The sequence below is a fragment of the Lepisma saccharinum genome, chromosome 23 (assembly GCF_977018435.1).
Source record: "Lepisma saccharinum chromosome 23, izLepSacc3.1, whole genome shotgun sequence".
In the NCBI taxonomy this organism is placed as follows: Eukaryota; Metazoa; Arthropoda; class Insecta; order Zygentoma; family Lepismatidae; genus Lepisma; species Lepisma saccharinum.
Window position 1 is genome coordinate 14,242,552 of NC_139251.1, and position 25,697 is coordinate 14,268,248.

The following is a 25,697-nucleotide window of genomic DNA, read 5'->3' on the forward strand; positions in this document are numbered from 1 at the left end:
AAAGAGGATTTTTCAAGATCTTGTTTGATTGATTGATTGATTGGGTGTTTTAACTCCACTTTATGCACAGTAAGGCTAATCGGGACTGGACCTACAGTTGAAAGTGGGATCCGAACCACTATGTGCCTCCACCGAAGATCTTCTTTGAAAACCCGCTGATAAGAGGTCTACAGGCAAATGTTTGTATTTTATGTTATTTACCGTCTCTTTTCTGTCACTTTCGGCTAGTCAGGATGATGAGGACGAATAATGAAATGATGCAGAGACACTCACAAACAACAGCCAAGTCCAGCCCGGGATTCGAACCCTGTACTCCTAGTTTCGTACCGTCCTGTGCTAATCACTCCGCCACGAAGTCCAAGTGTTCGGATTTAATTATTATAATGAATGCTATTAGGAAATTAATCATGCAGTTCACAGAAGTATTTTGTATCATTCTTCACTTGCCTTTTTCTTCATATCTTTTTTTCCAAGAACATTATTTCCTTTGTTTTTTTAATAGTCTCAACACAATTACGTATTTAGGGGAGGTCCAGGGGGCCCGGACCCCCCAGAAAACTTACCAAGTACAAAAATAAAATAATGAAAATGTACTTTTTAGCATTTGTTGTACAGTCATGGACACTTCTGGGTTGTAACGATTCCATTGAAAGGTAATGGGATTATTACAACCCAGAAGTGTCCGTGACTGTACTATAATCGTTGGTTATTTATTTCCTATGAACTTGGAAGACAAGGATTATTATAATGGGATCATACTGCTTTGAAGGACAGTACGAAAAAAAGTTATGCATATTGCTCCTTATGAAAATATGAATAAAATATTAATCAGGAACATCTTTATTTTATTATTCAATAAATATTCAATTCTTTATCTATTTGACATGAATTTCCTTGTTTTTAAACAAATTTGGCGATCTTAAGTACACCCAAACTAGATAATAAATATATGCTGTTATAGTTACTTTTTTACACCATCTTTTTAAGTATTCAAGTAATAATAAAAATGCAATATTAATAAATTTATATATTTTAATTAATATTTAATTTAATTGTTTTAATTTAAACATTAATAATAATAATAATAATAATTATAATAATAATAATATTTCTGGGACACGTCGTTCGAACTCCATCCCCCCGAAATATATTTCTAGATACGTTGCCTGTCTCAATACTGCCGTAAAATCAGAGTTTCAGAGGCCATCTTGAGGTTATTGCCTTAAGCGACTGTTGAAGACAGGTTGCGCTTATAAAGTAAATGTTTAACTTTCCCTGCTGCAATAAACCTGCAGAAATTGCTTTCCTAAGCCTGAAGACATTGCTTCAAAGTTCCGGAACTTTCTCAATGGCCTTCCACTAACTTTTATGTGCTCTTGCAACCGCAGCACTTTATATCTATTGCAGTCACTCGACCTTCAGTTACGTTTCGACACACAAGCAGTCACGTATTCCCTCATTCAGCAGATAAGAGGCCCGTTACATCTCATCTGTTTGCTGTTTAAAGCGGCACGTTTCCACTAAAGGCTCACACCGAAGTCACTATATAGGGTTGGACGATATTGGAAATTTGATGTAGCGATATATCTTCACAGACGATACAATATTTCTTCTATATCGTGATATCGGTGATATATAGTAGTTGTATTGATGATATTATTAGGACACACATAGCGTACAAATGAAGAGCTCATATGATTAAACAGCCCGATTTGGCTACACTTAAAATTATGCCAAGATGCCCATATGCCCCAATTCTTCAAGTGTGATATGCTCTTAATCCCAAGAACCCTGAATCATAGTGTAGAAATGAAGAACCCTCAAGAGATAGATTTGCCCACACTTAAAATTATGTCAAGTACCCATATGATCTTATTGTTTACAGTGTGTTATTCTGTCAAAATCCCAAGAATCTTGAATTCTAGTGTAGAAATGAAGAACCCCCCCCCCTCAGACAGATTTGCCCATGTGCGTAAAAGCTACATCTGCCAGATTGTTGTCCATAAACTTGTCAAAAATATGACCCCCTTGATATTGTTTTGGCTACACCTAAAACTAAGCCAAAATGCTTATAAAAGCCACCCTCACCCACCCACACCCACTTATATTTACTTCCGGTCCGGTAATATGCAGAAATCTTCTAGAATTGCTCTGTGACTCTCTCATTTCTTACATCATAAACATATGATTTTTCACCTATAAGAATAACACTACATATGGTGTCATCAGGGAGTGTATCATGGAATTCACAGATAATTTTAATGTTTGTCCTGTCATTAACCACAACCTGTTTCCTTTTTGAAGTGTTGATGACAAACATGGGTCTCTGTGCTTTGAATTCATCTGGTGAGTAATACATGTCAGTATTGCCAGTAGTGACCCTTTTGTATGCTGTAAATACCTCATATAATTTAAGGAAATCATCCTTGGACATGTCTAAATTATAATTTTCTCTAGGAAACACCTCATTTCTGCCATTTTTAAGATATATGTTCTTGATGTTGCATTTATCAAATTTACTTGAATTTTTTTCCTGATTATTGTGTCTTCCAGTCTGAAACAGTACCACCACAAAATCTGGCATGTCATATTGTATACTGGAGAATGAATTTGTAGCATCAAACTCATAATAGGTACCAGCGGCAGGCTTCTGTACACATTGATATGTATAAAATTGTAAAGGAACCTGTGGATTTTTTAGGATATCTGCTTTGTATTTAAGAGCATAACTGGCCTCATATTCAACAACCGGGATTCTGAGCTCCATAGTCTGAATAATGCACTTGCCTTCATCAGGTAGGGTATTAGGCAGAGCTTCTCCGGTAGAGTTTAATGTACTGTACCTAATCAAAGCATTATTATCATTTGCAGCTCTTCTAAATGTAATTCTTAAACCACCCTTCCACATAATATCTTTGTAATCTGAGAAGAATCCTGGCAACAGGCGCATGGGGAACAGCACTGTGTGGCTCTTGGATAATATTTTATCACCAGCCTCAAATCCACCTATTTTGTAGTAAGTAGCCTCGGTTTTGGATAATTTTAATGTGGCCAAAGCTGTAGAAGTAATGCCGGGGTAATCTACTCTGTTTATAACAACACCATGTTTTCTGATCTCAATTTCAGAGAACAGATGTGACACAAAATTGTCTACCAATCTTATATTTGAATTTGCCGGATAATTTGTACCATCGAGCTTTACAACATCAAATTTGATGTATAGATCTGCTCTGTGAGGGTGTATAAAGCCATCCCCTACATCAAGATCAACCTCAATCTCTGTGTTGGGTTGATTTAAATTTGCAAAAGTCCTCCTGTTTGGGGGGAATGATTGTAGCTCATAACTCTCAATATTTTCCATTTTTTTGTATGTATTTTTATTTAAATATTAATCTCTATGATTGCAGTTGTTGTGGCTCCAGCAAAATCAACTAATTCTTCTTTTTCATTAGTGACCATCAACTCAATGTAATCTATTCTGTTATGGCACACAGGAAAATATAATGTTGGTGATGGAGTGTAGATGATCGGTTCCATAAATTCAGAGTTAGGTTTAAATGTTGCAATGATGCCAGTTTGTTTGTGAGTGCCTATGCCATTTGATTTGGTGATCATACCCTCGGCCACATTACAGTGAATATTTAGAGTCTCTATGGCTAATAATTTAGGTATATTAATAGCAGTGTGTTTGATGGCTGGTTCAAGTTTTGTGTTGTTCTCAAATCCTAACAGCTCTCCTATAGTACCCAGATCCACTGTCTCTGTAGCAGATACAATCTCTACTCTGTGAGTGACAGAATTTTGAGTTAATACTATACCTCTGGGTAACTGAGCATTTAGAGTAGATAGATTATATTGCTCTGGAGTAATGACAATGTTTTGGTCACCAACTGCAATTTTGTTGTTGTGGTGTGTAATATTAGGGATCAAGTACATGCCATAAAATGCTCTGAGAGCTATTGTTTTGGGATACACTATATCATCATGTAATCTAAGTTTGAATATTGAATTTTGGCTGGTGAGATGGAATACCCCCATGATGTTTTAAATACCACAAGGCTTTTTGAAAATCTTCAATTGATGGTTTATTTATTTGAGATATATATCTAAGAACAGATAAACACAGATGTCCACAATTAACATCTTTGAAATTTTGAACACGGGCATTATTGTAATAAAGATTAGTTGATTTTAGATATGTTACTAAATTTTCAGGTGGAATACCTCCAAATGAATCAAACACAAATGCCTCATCTTTTAAATATTTAAGATAACAGATCCAGTGAGTACCCTGATTTTTGTACTTATCCAAATTAACAATGCCACACTCTTTGTTGAGTGGTTGTTCTGGTAAAGAATCAGACATGTACACACCTCTAAAATTTTTGATGCCCAGTGGCTTGATTAAAGCTTCAATATCTTGGTTTGTAAGCGGCTCTTGTTTTTTTAAAACTTATTCATGGCTCTCTTAACACCTTTGCCTTGTTTCTCTATGGCCAGGTTATGGCGCTTCATTTCATCTAATTCTGCCCTATTCTTCTTGGCATCTATTACTGTTTTTGCTATAGCAGCTGATCCCCCAGCCAAGCTTCCAACAGCACCAAGTGCTGCTAAGATGGCCGGGTTAGTAAATATAAATCCACCCACATGTGATTTTTTTCTAGATTGCTGTAATTTTTTTAATTGGGGGGTACTAAGTAATAATTTCATACCATGGCCCTTGGCAAGACAATAATTTTTTTTCTTGCGCTGCTTTTTGGTTAAAAGACTATCAATAGTTTTAAGAGATTTAAGACCTGCATAAGGTATCTGATACATAACACCCTTGGCCTTCATCCTAGGTTTATTATTTACGTATTCATAACCCCCACCCCAGTTTTTGTTTGGTGTTCATAGCTATGGTGGTCCCCAATGCTGCTATTCTCTCACTTAAAGAAGCATCTTTGCTTACAAATCTACCAAATGCAGCCTCTTCTAATTTCTTGTCTGCAATATGTCTCTTGTCAAGATCAGAATGTGTGTTGTATGCTATGTCATGGTCTCTACAAGCAGCATCTAGGGGATTAACACCAGGATCACCTCTGTTTAATCTATGATCTAGTTTTGTACCTGGACCACAATACTGATAGCCTGGAATGTGTAGTTCAAATGGCAGCTTGTTTATGATGTCATTAACCAGCCCCCGACCCTCAGAGATATTCCAAAATTTAGGTGGTAGAGTATTAATAATTTTTATAAGATATCCAATGCCCTTAGTGTCATTCACTATAAAATTAGACAATTTGGTGCTTATCATGTCCATAATTCCAACCTTTTCATTGTAAAAATTGTGGTTGCCAGCATTTTCCTCCCAGCTATCACCAGCAACCTATCTACAAGTTTCCTGACATCATCAACCCACACAAATTCTTTAGGCAGGGTATTGTATTGTTTGATTCCACTACCTGTCTTGATCTGTGACCATATGGGCTTGATTAAGTTGTTGTATTTTGTTCCACTGCTAGACTTGACTCTTTTTTGTGTGGGATCATTGTTCTGGTATAGAGCATCTGATTTTATTAATATTTCTTTGTAATGCTCATAATCTTGATCTGTATAGCTGCCAGGCCTTTTCCTAGTCATCTGTTCCCACAATCCAAGTGTGCCAGGATATTTAACAAAACCACCTTTTTCTCCAAGATGAGATTCTGAATATACAATCAGATCATCTCCCATAAATGTTACTCTAAAATTGCCAATTCTATGTATGATGCTACCATCACGCTCTGTGTCAGCATATAAGCCAAAGACCTCATCTTTGTTGTCTTTAGGTGTGCTTAAATATTTTTGAGCAAGAAGACCCAATTCAATAGGATCCTGAGTAGCTTCAATTCTTCGAAGAGCAACAGGACTAGGTGTATGAATACTAGAAAGTGGGGTGATTGGATAATCTAATATGTTCCTAGCAGCTACAGGTACAAGCTCTGTGATCAAATTTTGATTTTGCTCTGTAACAGTTTTGATATTTTTACCTAATTCACTAATAGCATCAATAAGAGGCTGTTCTGTTTGCTTGTGTTTTTCATAGATTCCTCGGTTCTCTGATTTCCATCCCTTAAATCTTTTTACAAGATAATCTCTTAATTTAAGATCATCAATGATTGGCCTTTTCATGGTTATTTATATATGTTTCAATGTCTAGAAAATTGTTAATTTTATTTCTATATTTACCAGTATTGGGTTTCCTTGTCATATCAATTGTGACAAACCCATAGCTGTCCTGGTTCCAGCACCTACTGCAAAACTTAGAAAAATCATTGTAGCTCAAGTCCCCACCTACATATTCATCATGTATGTGTTTGAGGTTGGTATGATCTTGATGAAACACACATATAAAATTGCTGTTGTCTCGGATCAGCTGCTTCGGTATTTTAGAAAAAGTCTGTGCCAGGTAGAAGCAATCAATGTTTTTGTGTCGGCCCTGTGTAAAAAAATTTCTAACCTTGTTTTGATTATCCAGTATAATGTCATCAAACACAACAACAGAATTATCGAGACATTCATGGAGTGGCTTAACATCTGATTCAAAAGTGGCTATATCCAGTCCATCATATAGCTTCATCAGCTGCTGATATTTTAATTGTTCCAAGCTCTTAGAGAAGACATACAAGTGCCTGTTTTTCCAGTCTAACCAGTTGGGTGCCAATAAAAAATTATCAATCATTAGTGTAGTTTTACCACAAGCCGATGGCCCAACAATAAGACATCTAATATTATCAGGCAGCAGCATTCCATTTATCTTATTCTGCTGTTCAGGCTCTGGCAGCCTCTTTATAACATCCCAGGTGCCCATAGTATCACTTTGTTTGCCTCGATCCAGCTGTGTTCTGGGAGACCTAGCCATTTCACCAGTATCTTGTTGCCTTTTCTGCGGATAATTTTTTCTATGAGATATGTGTCGGGCTGTTTAGTTTTGTTGAGTTCTTCTTCATAGAACCTGCCTTTGAGAATTTCTTCTCGATGGTCTTTTATTATATATGTGTTAGGGGCCCCAGGTTTAACTTGAACCACTGTAAATAATTCAGTGCTCCAGTTTCTTGTAAAGCCTCTTTTGAATAAGTGCTTATATTTGCTGATTCTTACTTGATCACCCACCTTGTATTTGGCTTTTCTTGTTGTTGGCTGGTATCTAGGATAATAAACAGTGCTGATCAATTTTTGCTCATCAGATGAAGTTACCTCAGAGGGTTTCATGTTGATTGTGGAATGGACCGAGCTGTTATAGTTATGTAGAAGTTCTGGAAGAATATTAAGCCATTTATAATTACCTTGCAGGGTAAATTGTTTATACATATGGTTTTTTAGGGTTTTGTTGAATCTTTCCACAATTGAGGCCTTGAGATCACTGTAACTCGAATAATGTTGTATTGACTGGCTTTTAATAAATTGTTGGAACACAGAATTATAGAATTCTTTGCCATTATCTGTTTGCAAATAGCGCGGTGATCTTCCACTCTGATTGATGATTGTCCTGAAGGCTTCTGTAACACATTTTCCAGTGTTGGATTTGAGTGGCACAGCCCAGGCAAATTTTGAAAATGTATCTATGACAGTAAGTAGATACTTGTAGCCCTTGTTGATTTTGTCTAAGTTTTTCAGCTGTCCACTTGCCATTTCAACCAAGTCACACTGCCATAAATCATCTATGCCTTTTGTAACCACTGGCAGTCTCTTATAATTATGTCTGGCTTGTCTGTGTAATTCATCAACAATAATTTGTCTAGACATAATATGTAAACAAGAATATTGCAACTATAGGGTGTTCAGCAGCTGATACTACAGGATTTTCTAAATACAGTTTGTCTCCTATTTGTATATAAAATTCCAGAGAGCCATCATCTTCAGCATAAGATGTTTCTAATGTATTGGGGTCTGTAAAATCCTCTAACTCTACACTGGTGATTTTTGCTTTGTTATCAGCATTTGTTATTGATAAGGTAGGGTAGTGGTGTGCCTGTGGTTGTAGCCAATATTTGATCATGATTGGTCTAAGTGTGCCCCCAACAAAAAACTGGTAATAAAATTGTGCAGGGGACAGCATATATATTTTGCCACCTGGTGTAAATGGTGAATCATATTCTTTGTTGGGGATACTGTACAATTCAAGAATTACTGTATGTTTAGGATTCTCGATTATGCCAGTTATTTCTTCTTCTGCTGTAAGCAATCTACTTGTTACAGATTCAAGGTGCTCATTGATAGTCCTAACAATCTCATCGTGCCCTGGTTTAATTCTTATGTCCACAACAAGTTTTTTGTATTGTTGCACAATCTCTTGTAGCTGGGTGGCAAAAACAGACAGAGCATTTGCTTGGTTGGATTCCATGGTCCCTAGCTGTTGCTTGATATTAGCTACAATTTGCTGTAAATTTTCAACAACTGCCAATTTTGAATTTTGAGCAGTAAGATCATGGACTTGTCTTCTGATATCCTCAAACAGGGCATGCAGTTCATTAATATGTTGATTAGTTGGTAGAGTGGCCACTGTCTGAGTGAGTTGTTTGATCTCTGTCTGGATATTCTTGATATCTTCTGATTTCAATATGCGATTCACTGCTCTCTTAATATTTTTAAGTTCCTGTGATGTAGGCAGATTTGATACAGTATTCTGCAAAGATTCAAGTGCCAATTTCACATTATTTAATTCAGAAGCATCAGCCACACTTTGCATAGCATCTTGAAGCAGGGTTATGTCTGCCTGAGTGGGTGTTGATTGTTGTAAAATTTCAAGCTTTGTTTGGATATCATCGATCAAGTGATGAAAATGAGATAGCTCAGATTCAGTGTTGAGGTTTCCAAGTTTTGTGATCTGTTGCTGGACACTGACAAGGGTGTCTACAATGCCAGGCAAGCGGGATTCTAGAGATTCTTGTACATTTGTCAAATCACTTTGCATTGCTGCTATTGTACCCTCAAGATGGGTTATGGTACTTTGAATTTTTCCAAAATCTTCATATGTTTCAAGTTGCAGCTTAATATTGGCAACACTTTGAGTTATTGCACTCAAAGCATCAGAAGATGGCAAGTTGTTCATAAAATTTTCAAGTGTCTCAATTTTTTCTTTAACCTCGGCTATGGCATTGTTCAGAGGGTCCAGATTAGGTATCTGTAATGATTGAATCTGTTCTTTTAGAGTGGAAATCAATAGATCAAAATCTTCTTGTGATTTTATGCTTTTGACAATTTTTTGGAGCTGTGTCTGGACATTATTTATTTGCTCTTCCAATTGCTGTTTCAATTGCTCAGAGTTGGTGGCCTGGGTCTTAAATTTGGCTTGAAGAGATGCTACAGCCTCCTCTAAACTTTGAAAATTATCCAATGTTGCCAAGTCAGTATATTTCTGAATCAATAATATGAGTTCTGAGTCAATTTTAAGAAGAGGGTCCATGCATTGTGATTGTAAATTAGTAATTTATAGTTGAAGACTGGCATTGAGTGTGGTTTGTAAAGCTTGTAAATCACTTCTTAATTTTTTCACTCTGACATCAAGCATCAGAATCTCATCACTGTGATCTTCATGTCTTGTATGGCCAAATATATCATTAGGCATTTTTGTTTTAGCGGTTATTTATTATTGAATATCTAATTCTTAATTCTATAAAAAAGGGTATAAGCTTGTCATAGGATCCTGGGACCTCAATATATAAGCAGTCACCAGCAGAAACAGTATATAGAGTGCCAGAAATCATGTTTCAGTGCTTTATTCTGTAAATATTTCTCCCTATTGAAATCTTGACATTACCCTCGGGGGTTGGAATAAATTGTAATTGACCACCTACAGGTAATTGGTAATGATTTAAATTATTGTTAAATATGTACAATGTTTTACCTGTTTCATCATCAACATCTGTAAGTATGCTGTTCAGATGAATAATTAACAAAGCACTTAGTTTAGATATTATATCAGAAGAGGGTTGTGGTGTTGGCAGGTCCATAATAGCCTGTTTTTTGAACCCAAATAAGTTCATAGGCATGTTTATTTATTTCAAATCATGCTCTGTAATTGGGCGTTGATTGCCATTTTTCAAATCACAATGACCGCATGGTAGAGTATGTATGCCACATGATAAAATGCATCTCTTATCATCATGTGGGTCCAGAGCCACTTTTCTTACAACATTTGTAGTCAACAAGTGATCCACATTCTAGATTCTATTTTCTGATGTTCTGATTGAATTGATTGATTGATTGATTGATTTAGTTTATTTTACTTCGCGTTTTGTGCCTCTTGGCTAATTTGCGAAGATGGGGATGAGTGATGGAATGATGAAATTGATGAATGGACATTCACAAACAACCAAGCCCGACCGGGATTCGAACCCGGGACCCTTGGCGTCGCAGCGCGATGTGCTAACCACTCGGCCACAGGGTCGGGCTTGTTCTGATTGAACTCTGTGATTTGAGACAATCTTCATAATCTTCAAATTGGAGCTCTTTGTCAACAGTTACTCTGCCGATGCCCTTGGCCTTTTTGACAACAGCACCACCACATGTTTCAAAACTGTACATCTTGGCCCTTAACCCAGCAAATGCCACAATAACATCACCAAGTGTCTCATCTTTTAACTTGCCAGGCACCTTTTTGTTGTGGGGTTGAATCTTTGTATGTTCACTGGTATCAAAATATTTAAGCAATTCAGACTGTGATATATCTTGATAAACATCTTCTGTTTGAATATCAAGAATAAAACTATCTGTGTCCATGTACATCAGTTTTACACGATCCTTATAAAAAGGCTTCAACACATTATAAAACAATTTTAACATGTGTAATTTGGCCAATTCCAATATCACAGCCCCTACATAAATAGGCTTATCAAACTTAATCTTTGTTTTTTTCATATTAAAAAGTGCCATATTTTCATCATAAATTCTTCTATAATTGAAATTAGGCTTTGCTATCAATTTTTTGCTCAGGCTGGGGTCAGTAATTAATTTAACATCAGTATGTTTTCTGACATTTTCTATTGTTTTGCCATACACAGAATTGACCATCAATTTAAACAAGGTCTTATCAAATTGGCTGATTGCAGATGTTCGAAGCTCTGTGTTTGTATCAATATATGGTTTCAACCATCTTGAGTGCCTGAACCTCAAAACTTTTCCAACTTTGGTCACTTGAACACCATGATTCATTAGGAACTGGAGGTTTTTGTAATATATGACATAATCCTGTTTTGGCTCTAGAGTCATCATCAATTTCTTCTGTTTAGAGCCAGGTGAGCACTCAACCTCAGGAATTGGGGGCAGATCAGAAAATTTATTGTGTAAATCATCAGGAATTGTCAGATCAACTTCTAAGAACAGGCCGTAGTCACTGTCATCAAAATCCTGAAGATCTTCAATATTGAAATCTTCAACCCACTCAAGCCCTGCATATGGCAGCTTATCCATCATAGCATAACCATAGAGGCTATTGGCATATACATACAGTATATAATTTGATGGCCGTGCTGAATCATAATCAGAAATATATTTGTTATTTGCACTGGCATATCTCTGAGAACATTGCACCATGCCTCCTCTTATACATTGTTCCATAAACAGATACATATATTGATATTGGATCAGATCCAATTGCATTTTAGTGTTTAAAAACATTGCAGACCATGCTAGGCCTGGTGCACTGTAAAAATACATTGGATCCAGCTTATAATTTTCCATGGAAGATTTTCTGAATGCCTGCAGTATATCGGTAAGAGAGCCACATCAAGTTTTAAATATGCCTTGTGATAATCACCAAATGTCTGGCATTTTAAATTGTTCCACATCAATTGGTCATGGTGATAATCTTCATCAGTGATTCCAGATCCTCTGAGTTTGCTGTAAAACTCTTGTTGTGGTGGCAGAGCACACTCATCAAATTTAGAAAAACCTGTAACATAGTCATATGGATATACACCCTTCCGCCTAATTAATTTCAGGTCCTGATTTGGAAACAAAGCACATGTGATTTTGAATTGATCATCAGATAATTGAGTGGCCAGTGTAGCCAGGCTAGCTGACAGAATTATGTAGGAATCAAGAAATCTTAAGTGAATAGAAACACCATTAACTTCAATTTTCTTTCTAATAGCAATATATTTCTCATCATTTTCTGCTAAAATATTTAAATTCTGCTTGTCAAACCCCTCGTACCTGATCAAATGATGAAAATCATAATTGGATGCACCATGGCAAAATATAGGGACAAATTTTGGTCTCTGGATCTTAATATTACAGCTATTACACAGGGCCATTTTGAATTTACCATCTGTATGAGAATGGTGTTTCACCTTGATATTTATATCTGAAAATTCAGAATCACATACCGGGCATTTTTCTGCATTGTTGAAATCTTCAATCTGTTTCTCTGTTAAAGGCAACATGGGTTTTGATTTTAATAAGACATTAGATGCTATGTCATGGCACTCATTTTCTATTCTATGTGCAAATTCTTTGATGGCATCTGCTCCCATGTATAAATATTCTTTACTAACAACACCATCCTGTACAACAACATAATAAAAACTAGAAGGTTCATGTAACTGGTATGATGTAATTGAAGATTCATCAGGATCTGGGCTACAGAATGCAAGGGGTTTGAGATTTTATTCAAAATCACAGACTATATATGCTGGGTGTTCCAACAGGGCTTCAAATTTTTTGAATTTGTCATTTTCACTTGGATTAGGCATCACCATATGAACAGGTTTATGGTTGCCACAGTATTTTAAATGTTCAATTAACTTGTTTTTAGCAATTTCTGTGTTACATTCACGAACCCCATTTACCATTTTTTGACCATCAAATACAATTAAACATCTTCGGCACAACTTAAATATTCTATTAAATTTGTCTAGTTGTTTTCTTACTAAAGCTTCAAGACTGTGTATCAGAGTGTAATGGTGTGTCTCATCCCCTTCAATTCAGAGCAGATCAATCGGAACAGCAGAATCATCATCAAGTGTACTGATTCTGAGAGGATCTATCAAGCAATTGCCACGGCCAGTGGAACAAATAAATACATTAATAGATAATTGTTTACCATTGATATCCCTGGCCTTTTTTTCAAATTTATCAATATTCTGAACAGACATTGGATATTCTAAGCCCTCCATTGCATCATCAAAATCATGTTCATGTTGTTTATAATAAGTTATTCTCTCAGGATGCCTTAAAACTGGAAACAAAGCAGCTAAAATACACCACAGAAAGCATTTCTCATCATTATTTTTTATGTTTACCACGGCTTTTTTGTTTTTAATATTGGCAGGTAAAGGCACATATGTGGAACCTTGTAATGGGCTGAATTCAGAAATATTAACATAGAGCTTGTGTGGAGATCCGCATATGCTCCATCCTGACTCTTTTGCTGCAAATTCAGATTGTTTAATATTCAATTGATCTATCAACCTGCTTATTATTTTGTCTGAATTTGCATTTGAATATACAGCTACAGTTTCTGTTATGTGGGGCTGTGTAAATTTTGTGCCATTTGGCTTCTTATATTGTGTAAACAATTTGAGGGACAGCTTATAAGAGCCATTTTGTGCATTTAGAATTGCCTGCACATCAGGATTTATACTGTTCAAAAAATTCTTAATATCACATCTTTGCTCTGATACAAACCGGTAATCCCTAAGTTGGCCAGCAAAACTGCTATGGATGGGTTCATAGCATGGCTGCTTTGCTGCTCTAGCATTAACAGGTGTTTCATGCTTCCTTTTCAGACCAGATGAAGATGGTTGTGGGGGCAATATTGATGACTGTACATAACAAGTACACTTACGCCTTTTGTAATATGCCTTGCTTAATATTTTATGGCATCTTGGGCACAATTTAGTAGCCTTTCTGCATTTCTTACGGTCACAATTAAACCGGTGCCTAGCCCAATTAGAACTAGATATATTTTTATTGCATTGATTGCAATATTTCAAGTTTGGCATTTTTATTGTTTATTTATATAAAATTTCTTGGTCCAAAAAAAACAGAACTATGGACAATATGCCAAAACAATTATAACAGCAGTTAGTGACTGAGCTGGTGCTTTTATACCCAGACAACAGCAGTAACTAGGCTCTGGTGATCCCCAATATAAAATAATTTTGCTCTATTATGCTGTTGTACAACACACTTTACCAGGTTTCAAACCTCAGCTGTATATCAGCTAGCAGTGAATATTCTCAAAATCTCACGTGTGGGGATATTATTCTGCCACATGTATTTCAATCTTATACATTTTATCAGGCCTCAAACCCAGAGCTCTTGTTTACAAGGCAGCAATATTAACACTTCTCCATGGGGGGGCCTCAAACCCAGAAGCTTTTGATTACAAAGCAATAATACAAACACTTTGCCATCAGGAGAGGCCTACACATTTTACCAGGGTTCAAACCCAGAGCTCTTGTTTACAAGGCAGCAATATTAACACTTCTCCATGGGGTGGCCTCAAACCCAGAAGCCTCTTGATTACAAAGCATATAAGCCATGGGACTATGTCCACATGCAATACACATTCTATTGAGTATCAGAACCCAGGAGTTATGAGCTCTATATTAGCTAAATACAGTCAAAGTTGGACTTTGAACTGTGCAATGAATATTCTGTAAGTCTCACTCGTGTATATATTATCAGAACAAGGCAAAACCTGAATTGGGCTCAGGCATACATGACAACATGTACATGCAAAAGGGTAATGTTATTTTACTAAGAATTTCCCTCTATTACACAGAAATATTAATTGAAGTTTTATGCTCTTCCAGTGAATTGGAGTCAATGGCATGCAGGCCCATACATGCTATCATGCAAAGGGAATTTTCCCTGAAAGGGCACAGAAATATCAATAATGCCCCCTTTTAGCTGTGTAGATTATATCTCATGCATGCTAGCATATAAAATCTCCCAGGCATGCATAATTTATTGCTGGCCGGGACATGAAACTGATCAAAGATTAGAAAGAACATAAAACTTCAATTTGCAGCCTGCCCTTGTCCAAGTAATCCTCTATTGTATTGATCTGTATGTTGTAGAGCATGAGAATATAAGCATTTTGGCTTAGTTTTAGGTGTAGCCAAAACAATATCAAGGGGGTCATATTTTTGACAAGTTTATGGACAACAATCTGGCAGATGTAGCTTTTACGCACATGGGCAAATCTGTCTTAGGGGGGGGGGGGTTCTTCATTTCTACCCTAGAATTCAAGATTCTTGGGATTTTGACAGAATAACACACTGTAAACAATAAGATCATATGGGTACTTGACATAATTTTAAGTGTGGGCAAATCTATCTCTTGAGGGTTCTTCATTTCTACACTAGGATTCAGGGTTCTTGGGATTAAGAGCATATCACACTTGATATATATCACTAAAATATCGTTACGATATACCGCCGACACGATATATAAAATAAATTATCGTGACGATATATCGCTGACACGATATATATCGTCAAAATATCGTGACCATATATCGTCTAGTTGATATCACCTGGTCGATATTCTTTCAATATCGCGATATATCTTCTGGACGATATATCACCCAACACTAGAAGTCTCACGCTATCAGTGGCGGATTGACGATCCTCTTACTTGCGCCGAACTACCTTGCTTATCTGGCACCCCTGCATGTGCGTGTGTAACAATTTGTTGAATAGATGGGCTAAAATTTTTGCATACGTCCGCACGTATATCTATTTAGCACCCTTCAAAGTATGCGAACAAAAATCCCTTATCTAAACCCCTAACTTAAAGTCAACAACGACGGCAGAGGGTGACAGGCGGGGAAGGGCGCCCCCCTAATCAGACAGTTCGCTCCCCAACTAATAAAGCATCGAATAGTGTGGTTCTTCATTTCTAAGAGTATGACGATAAGTGGTGTAGTCTACATGTTACTACTTTCCCTGCTTATAATACCAACTTGACTAACAAAAATTAATTTTGTTTTAGTATAGGGTGTGTCATACAAGATTCCAGCGCCAGGGGATTTCTCATTCATTTATGTTCTGTAATCGTTGCGATTTCAGCCAGTTTCAACCAGTTTTAAGAACTGAAAGAAAGCATAAAATGTAGATGGTCTTAAAGAATTTTGACAATTCCGAGGCCCGCACAACATCAGAAGGAGCAAATTATTCTAATGATGGATCTAAAAATGGACTCCTGAAGTTGATTTCAAAATATAGCGATATGATTCGGAAATGTATTGAACTTGAACCTTAAAATGCAAATTATACTTACAATTCGATTCAAAGCAAATTAATATGCGTAATGTCCACACTTATTCTCAGCCAAATTAGCGAGTAAGTGGAAGAGGTGAAAGTATTCGCATTGATGGCAAATGAAACAAAAGATATTTCGAGGAAGGAACAGTTGTCTGATATTTGTATTGAGGGCAGGTAGAAGAACGTTTTTTTAAAGATTTACAGTTCTTCAGTAAGTTCTTGCAAGTTCGCTCCTTGCATATATCATAGAACACTTCTCTCTAAGAACTCTGTAGATACCTATAATTGTGTAGCACAAACATAAGTTGGAGCTAGTGCTTGAGTGATAGAGTGATAGAATTTCCTAGCAAAGTAGTTATAAATTGACATTTCATGAGGTTCACACTCTAGTTGTATTCTCTGTAACAATTGCAGTTTCCAATGCAGCGTGTGAAAGAACCTTTTAGACTTTGAAACATTTGAAAAACCTTGCTCAAAAAACTTGCCGTCTCAATTCACTGTCCTTGCTATTGCGAAGAAGGAATGTCAAGTCTTGGAAGTACCCAATATGGTCGATGCGTTCTACAAAGCACATACGAAAAGGAGAATTACACTTCAATAAGTGAAAATAAGAAAAATATTGTCTTCCAACGTGTTTATTTTGCAAGAATATTAAACTCCTCGAAACACATGATTTTCGTTATTTATATTATCATCTTATAACTTGAATATTTATACGAAATGTTAATATCATGCTGCTGCTTCAAACTCAAAGTGGTGTGTTGGAGAGAAGTGACATAAAATGTGTTCTGTTAAGCATACTCCTAGGAATGTTGATCCAATAATAACATGTAGTCCATGGAATCCAGTTGCTATAAAAAATGTGGAGCCATATACTGCATCTGCAATAGTAAATGGAGATTCATAGTAGTCATATGCTTGAAGAATGGTAGAATATATTACTAATCTTAGTGTTAGTATTAGAGCTTGGACTGTTTGTGTTCTTTTTTCTAATAGTCTATGGTGTGCTTAGGTTACTGTTACTTCTGATTATCTCCTACTGGTTTAATAAATATTTCATTTGTTATCGGAGGGGGTTATATTAAGTCTGGATTGAATGGTGAAATTCCTTTTGGTGGTAATATTTTTCCTTATTCAATTGTTGCTGAAAGACTTCTGTGGAAAAATGATTTAAAAAATGCTATTCACAAATTAACTTCCGATTTGTTCGTAAAAAGCAATATATAACTGCAGCGACATGGCGCATGCGCAGTAGCCAGCAGTAATGTGTAATCGCACTCCACACACAACCGCAGTCCATTTGCTTCAACAGTGTGCGAGTAGGAACCGACGAACATAGACGCTCGTATTACTGCTCCCGGCAGTTGTTAGGTGAGTGGTGTGATTCGATTCCTTCAAGCAGAAGGAGTCGACGCAGCTGAAATTCATCGTCGATTGTGTTCCGGAAATTTGAGGAAATTCCTCGGAGAGTAGTGAAATTGTGAAAATGCATTTTGCTCATCAATTTGTCGGACGAGTTTATCAGACACACACATGAAGGTCTTCCTTAACCTCCCTTGTGCACTTCTGCACGCCCACTCTTAAATTTCCTGCACCAGTTTCTCACAGCACTATCACTTATAAAACGGAATTTCCATAAACACGACACATTCGACGATGAATAGGTAATAAGATACCTTTTTTCAGCCCCTGTGTTAACAACCACGGGAGGGTTTCTGTGATGTCATCAAGATAAAAATTCTCAGTGTTTGCTATTTGCAGCACTGTGTAAAGCATGCAACGCTCTTGTTTTTAAAAGAGAAAGACTTAATGAAGAGCATGGTAACGTAACTTACACAGAATACATGAAAGTAATGGTGCATAGAAAAAGGTATAAGTAAGCAAAAGCATAAATATACCTACGATTAGTGCTGGAAAGAACTGGAAAAAGAGCAGTCCCGGATCCATTGAATTTTTGCATTTTTCGGGTTACCTGAAATTTTGTATTTTCGATAGGATATGCTCTCCCGATATTTTTTATAGCAACGACATAGGGATGTAACGGGTGACCTTTTCCCATCAGTTCCTTCTGCGTAGCTACGCCAGTAGAGGAAAAAAGACGCGCAAGATAACGAATGCAAATAGAAATGTCAGGGATATGGATACCACTGGTCAGTGGCGGCGATTGAGTTCCAAAACCAAGGGGCAAGGGCAGTTTACTTTACCTTGTTAGATAAGGTTCAGCATAGTGCGGGGGCAAGAGTGACAAAAAGTGGAGGGGCAACTGCTCCCCCCTAATTGCCGCCACTGAAAATCACTCCTGCAAGCCTAGAGTAAAATCTAGTTAATTTAAATACGATTGGGCGATTTTGGATTAGTACCCATCTCTGAAAGTAGAGGTCAGTCCAATGCTGCAGTGTGTTGCAGTATTCACGCTACGTGCACCGAATCATTACCATAGGTGATTCAGCAGAAATGTATCTTTAAGTCTGTCTCTCTCATTGGCAAAAATCCACTTCACAAGAGAAACATCAAGGTCTTTAAAACCACAAGAAGCAAAACAGGAACTTCCTCATTTTATCAACCAGCACAGTTGAGGAAGTTACTGAAAAAACAATGCGTTCTAGGTACTATAGTTTTCTTCAAAGCATTGTATTACCTTGAATTGGTAACATTATCTTCAATCAACTGGAAAACTATCCTGCTCCAATTGTATGAGTGTTTAAAGGTAATCTTATCTGAAGGCCAGTGGGGCGATTAGGAGGGCGAGGGGGTAGTTGTCCCCTTTTCTTGACACTTTTGCCCCCACACTATGCTAAACCTTATCTACCAAGTGAAAGTAAAGTGTCCTTCCTCCCTCCTTCCAGTTTTGGCACCTTGCCACCTCAGTTTTGGAACCCAATCGCCGCCACTGCTGAAGGCACTAAAATATCAAGCTCTGTTCCACGTAGTAAACCCTGGTTGCATTTTTGCAGGATAACGAGGTTCTTGCATCGACCTGACACATGAAGTTTGTGTTCTGTTGTTCATGTGTGTTTGTGATTGTGCCTTCATCCATCTCATATAATCACCAGCCGGCCCCTGTGGCGGAGATGGTGGAGTCGAACGCTACGACGTCAGGGGTGGAATCTCGGCCTGGGGATGGATGTTTGTGAGTGTCCATTCAACAATTTCATCATATCAGTCATCTCAATCTTCGCAATTAGCCAAAAGTGACACAAAAGCGAAGTAAAAAAGCATATCCATCAATCATCTAACTACCATCGAGATGGTAGAAGAAGTGAAGGAAAAGAGACATAAAATAAAGTAAATCAACAACAATTTAATTGTACAAGTTCTGTTCTAGCGAATAAAATAACCAGTTATGAAAATAGCAACGTAAAGTAGGAAAATTACCCTTGCTTAGTCACAAAGTATGCTATGAATCTATGAACAATCTGCAAACATTTAATACTTTAGTAATATGTATAAAAAATTACAACTTTAACGACACCATTATACCTGTAAGGCTCTCTTAAGACACATAACGGGTAAATGTAGCACTTTACAGAATTCATCCTGAGGATGAACATGAAAAATGTTTAGAGGTCAATGATATGAATCCAGTTGTTTCGTTAACCTGCATTAATTCCAGAGAAAACTGTCAACAAGAAAGATTGATAGCTACTTCAGTGGCAGTGATGACTAAATATCCTTTCAAAAACAGCTGCATACCATATTTTACAACATAATTATTCGGTTCCACAGTCATTGAATACTGCATTTAAGTATAGGAAATCGGAGCGGGTGAAGAGCTTGTGGGAAGTAAAATTCACAGGACCTGTAACCAAAATTGTGCAATGATAGGAAATCTTGATTTCTCGTTTAACAGAAATAAATTACTTACGTTTTCTTGGCTATTGTAGAAAATTTTCAACTGCGTTTACTTGCATTATGACAGCGATTTTGTTACATGTTAATGTGTCACTTTACGTTACAAATAATTTTATTCCTTTTCATTGCCAGTGCATTACTGACGAGGCATTCTTCACAAGTAATTACAAAACATCCTATTGTGATGCTCGTTATACAGGGTGTATCAGAAGTGATACCGCAAAATGAAACGGTGAAAAGTACACGGTACTAAGCAAAAAAGTCTCGGTAAACATGCGGTTGCAAACGAACTGTTTGCGAGATAAATGCGAATGCATGGTGACGATCCTCCACTGACTTGATTGTTTATACACATCGTGCGCTTGTTACTTTACAAGCGAAGTGCCTGTTATGCCTTCCGTTTTGTACAAGACGCATGGTTTGTTTACAACGCCCCCTTTCGGCAGTGTTCAGTTTTAAACAAATACACCTCGGAGTGCGCAAGGAGACAAGCGTACGATGTGTAAAAACAATCAAATCAATGTCGGATTGTCACCATACATCTACAATTATCTCGCAAACGACCCCATGTTTACTGAGACTTTTTTGATTCTACTATCGTGTATTTTTCATCGTTTCAGTTTGAGCTATCACTTCTGATACACTCTGTATATTAAATTCAATGATCATTTCTAAGATAAGGCTTTCACATGTATTTACGTATTCGTTCCATTTTTTATATGAAACACTGGAGTTTAATTTTTTGCACACAAGGTTATGTTTACACAGTGAATATGCACTATTATTATTAATATTGAAATGTGTAAAGCGAGATTCTGAATAGTTGCTTAGAGTTTGATTTCAGTACTGTGCTATTATGCCTGAGTTTCCGCTTGTGCCTGCACAGTGTAAAAACTTCTAATCCATCCTCCTATGCATAGGCGCCGATTTCATCAGATGTTTGGGGTGACCCATAGCTAAACAATACTGATTTAATATGGCACCATGGTATTCTCTCTTTTACAACTTTTTTAATTTAGATTGTTCGGCACCCAGAGCCGACTCCCGCCGCCCCATAGCTATGGCTCTGAACTTGGTGAAACTAAGAAAAGTTTGAAATGCGAGAAAAGCAAGCAAGAAAAATTTATGAAAGGTATTTTTATTTGCAAAAATATCGACATCGAGGATGGCAATTAACCCTCTGTGCCCCCCTGCAGGTGCCCTTGTCCGTCTGAAAGAAATAAATGTAAGATATACATGAAAACTAATACCCTCTTCAGTATCCTTTTGTCCTGCTACTCTTAGATTCTGCTAGCATTGTTTATTTTTACTTCAATGTTTGCCACAATAGAATATATTTCCGTCCAAGGTTGGGGGAATGCCCCCATTACTAACTGTGTATTTGCAAATATAAATACTGAGATAGAGTACAATGTGCATTTCAGATTAGAATCCTGCGTAATTTCCCAGAGCCCTTAAATAATCACACAAATAAGATTTTGTTACAAAATGAAATTGAAAGTTATACAGGGTGTTCATAAAGTCCCGGTACCATTACCAAAAAGCATAGCTCAGAAACTACATGCAATAGAAGAATGATGTTGATTGCAAAATGAGCTATCACTCTCCACGTTTATATGACATAAACCTTAATGTGCGCCCCTCTAGTTGCTTGCAGAACATCAAGGCCGTGATGGACCTATTCCCTCTTTAACGCGCTCTCCTGATATTATACCCTTGGTTTTCTTCTTCTGGGGGTATGTCAAAGATTGTGTTTACCCTCCTGTTCCAGATATTGCTACTCTTCGAATAAGAATAACGGAGAGTATCCTAACTGTTACTGGTGATATGCTGGGGCGTGTATGGGCAGAAGTGGATTACCGCCTTCATGTTCTGAGAGCTACTAGAGGGACCCACATTGAGGTGTATGGCATATAAACGTGAAGAGTTGTAGCTCATTTTGCAATCAACAGCATTGTTCTATTGAATGTAATTTCCGAGCTATGTTTCTTTGTAATTGTACCGGAACTTTATGAACACCCTGTACATTGGGTCCATTTTTTGGTAGGCCCAATCGAGAACTGGGGGGGGGCCTGGGTCCCCATGCCTCCCCCACCGGTTTCGGCGCCCCTGCTCCTATGTGGTTGGTCTTGTGCAAGTGACCTAGGGGGAGTTGTCCTGTGGCCCCTCCCTAGAGCAGCCTCTGTATGCAATAATTCAAGTCTAACAAGAACAAGCTTGTAAATAAATGTTCCCTCGTTCCTTTCTCTGATATCTCTCTGCTCTCGCCTGTCATGAAATGTGGAAAGAAGAAACAAATGCATTATCAACTACAAGCGCTTTCCTGGAAAATAAGATGAAGACAAGTTGATTTGCTGTGGGGCATTCTGCTTTCTCTATTTTGTGATTGGTTGTCGAGTTTTTCTTTCTATTCTTTTCTTCGATCTTGGATTACTAACGATTTTGTTACATGCTACTGTGTGAAGTCGCAGCAGACAAAAGTGTGTTTTTCTTAGGAACGCGTGGTTTCATGTAGTGAGACTCCAAGGTTTCAGTGCAATTATAGTAATTATAATAATGTCCGCAGCACTTTGAAAACATGAACTTCTAGCACGAGTTGAATGTGATTTTTGCCTTCCTATATGTCCCTTGCACTTATTTAGGCATATCAAATAGCGACTCACAGGCCACATGCGGTTCTCATAATGACTAGTTTCATCTCATTTTCGTCTTTATAGGTAGAAAATATTTAAACATATATATAACAATACATTTAGTTATTTATTATTGATAATATGCATCTTAGTTCATAATTTTACATAACTATAATTATTACAAAAATAGCTTCGTCCTGAATTTAAATCAAGCCTTGTAGTGCTAATTTGCTCTTTATTTTATTTTTGTCATTTAGCGTCGCTTTTCTGTCACTCTTACCATCGCGACGATGAGGATGAGTGATGATATGTTAAAAATGATGAGAACTCAGGCTGGGATTCGAACCCGGGACCCCTGGCGTTGTAGCACGCCTTGCTAACCTCTCATATCAATTAAACTCGATTGTCTTCTTTTTCATCCAGGACAGATAAGCACAAACATCCGTGTCTTAATCGGGGTTCAAACCAGTGACCCCAGAAGACGTAGCCAGTTGCGCTTAAAACTCCCTAAGCGGTAGTTATCCCCGTCATTGTCATTCCCTTTACTCTATTTTCACATTGAGGACAAACACAAACAGGACTCGCAGGACTCACCCCTGCGAAATAAGGAGAACACGAGCGACATTAAATATTTTACACTTCTTTTGACTGGGGGGGGGGAGGGAATCATGATAACAACAGAAAGGAGGTTCGTTTACCTGTAGATTCCTGTAGAGATGATCGTCTGCGCTGATTTGCTTGATAAGACACTGTCCTGAAATGAAACGTATTTAGGGAGGGCAACTCCCCGCTTTTAAGTCTACCGTAGCACCGATATTCAATCTTTAACTTGGAGACGGCTACTGTAAACTCTATAACTTTCGGACTACAGCTGGGCTGAGTTCTGTTATCGCGAGCTATTTAAAGGGGATTCAAATTACCAATCGTTAAAGCCGTTGAGCCAGTTCCATCCTGTCGTTAACGGTGCTTTTTGCATAAAGCTGACTACTTGACTTCATATGATTTCCTGTCGATTCCCGTGTCAGCGGAGTTTAAAGATCCACTGAAGGTCGCCCGTGTAATATGCTTGTAACAAGTTATTATTATTATTTATTATCTCAATAGGGTTACAATTAAGCCATACAACATTTCATTTAGAACAATATTAATACAAATTATGACTTGATCTCCTAAGTTGTAAAGAAAATATATATACAAATGCTACATCTAAGGAAAATAAGATGAATTTACATGAGAGCATGTAGAGTGTTACATAGTAGCAATGAAGTAAAGAAAGTTTGAGTGTTATTTAAAAGAAAAGAAGGTGTATGGCTGGTGTGTATTTGGATATGGGTGTGTAAGGAATTACCACAGATAAGGATATATCCTTATCTGTGGCATTCGGTGCAAAGTGACCTGTCGATATTGACAGTCAGAAATAAATAAATCACGCGCAATTTACTCAGGCTCAAATATTTTCTTACCAAACCCAACTGTTTTATCACTCTCTCAATTCAATAATCGTATTAATCGTTTTCTTCTGATTATACAGGGCGAGTCCAAGTCCCTAAACACCCCTTATAAAATGAAAGGGAGTGTAGATTGCAGCAATTGGTCATGGTAGACATGTTAGGCCTAGGAGAAAATATTTTGCTGCATGTCATGACAACGTCCGCCATCTTGGTAACCGCCACCTTGGATCCAACTTAATTTCTTTAAATGGGAAGGTGGGCATGTGGGGTATGGTTTTAGGCTAGAATGTCACCAGGAATTCAGTGCTAAAGTCAGATTTATAAAAATTTTACTGGTATGGAAGTTATGGGCATATGAAAGTATTGCTCATATTCATATTTGTAAAACGTACAAAGCACATAAACTGTTTCAGGCTTTTACGATCAGTTTTGTACATAACCAGCATTGAAATAAATGGAAAATCTTTTCTTACAGCACGGTAATAATAATAGTGGAAGGATATAGACAATACTGAACTCAATGACTAAATTATGGCAATTGTTTCTCATGTTTCGATGTAATCAAAATTTTTATTCGTTTTTCACGAAATCATTTTACCTGTGTAGGTACAGTGGGATCCATTAGCATTACCGTGCAAATTGTATATGACTATTTTCATTAATTTTTCTCTTACATCCTGTGTGTTTTTAAGAGATGGATTTTTATGTATGCTGGTACAGAAGTTGTCAACAGCCTGTTTTGAGTTTTCTTTTAATTCTTGGAGCTCTTGTTGGGTCAAATGAAGTGCACGAACATGGTGATGGACAATTTGCACAGTAATATTCATGGATCCCACTGTACTAGCAAAAATTATCATTTCATATGGGAAAATGATACCATACACTAACACTTTGGTTGGGTTATTTTTATAAAATGTTATAATCAGCATTAACTAACATAATCACACTTTAAGGATGATACGAAATGTTAAGATATTTATATATCCTTATCTGTGGAATTACTGTGTGAAATGGATAGGGATGAAAATTTATATCATATGTGCGTGCGAAGTCGGGGGGGGGGGGGTAAGCACTGAAAATAATATTACTGTGAGTTAGAATTTATAGGCATGTGAACGTAGAAGACGACAGAACTGCGCTTTGCTGGTACTGAGTTTGATCTTCGTCGGGAGTGAATTCCAGGTTATCGCTGCTAGGTACGAGAAGGACTTCTGGCCAAATCTGCTTTTGTTAGGTTTCGAAATTACTAAGTCTCTATGTAAAGACGATCTGGTGTTTCGGGTGCTGAACTCAGAGATGAGCTTAAGCCTATTATGCAATGGAGATGATTTGTTATGAATACAATGGAATATCTTATTCAGGTAGATGTAATGAATTCTCGAAGTGACTGTGGGTATGACTCGGGTCGGACCCTTGGCGAAGTGTCCTACTCAGGTAATAGTCTATCGAGCCATGACGCGAGGGGTCCTGGGTTCGAATCGCGCCTCTAACGTGATACACTATTACAGTTATTTATGTGTTAA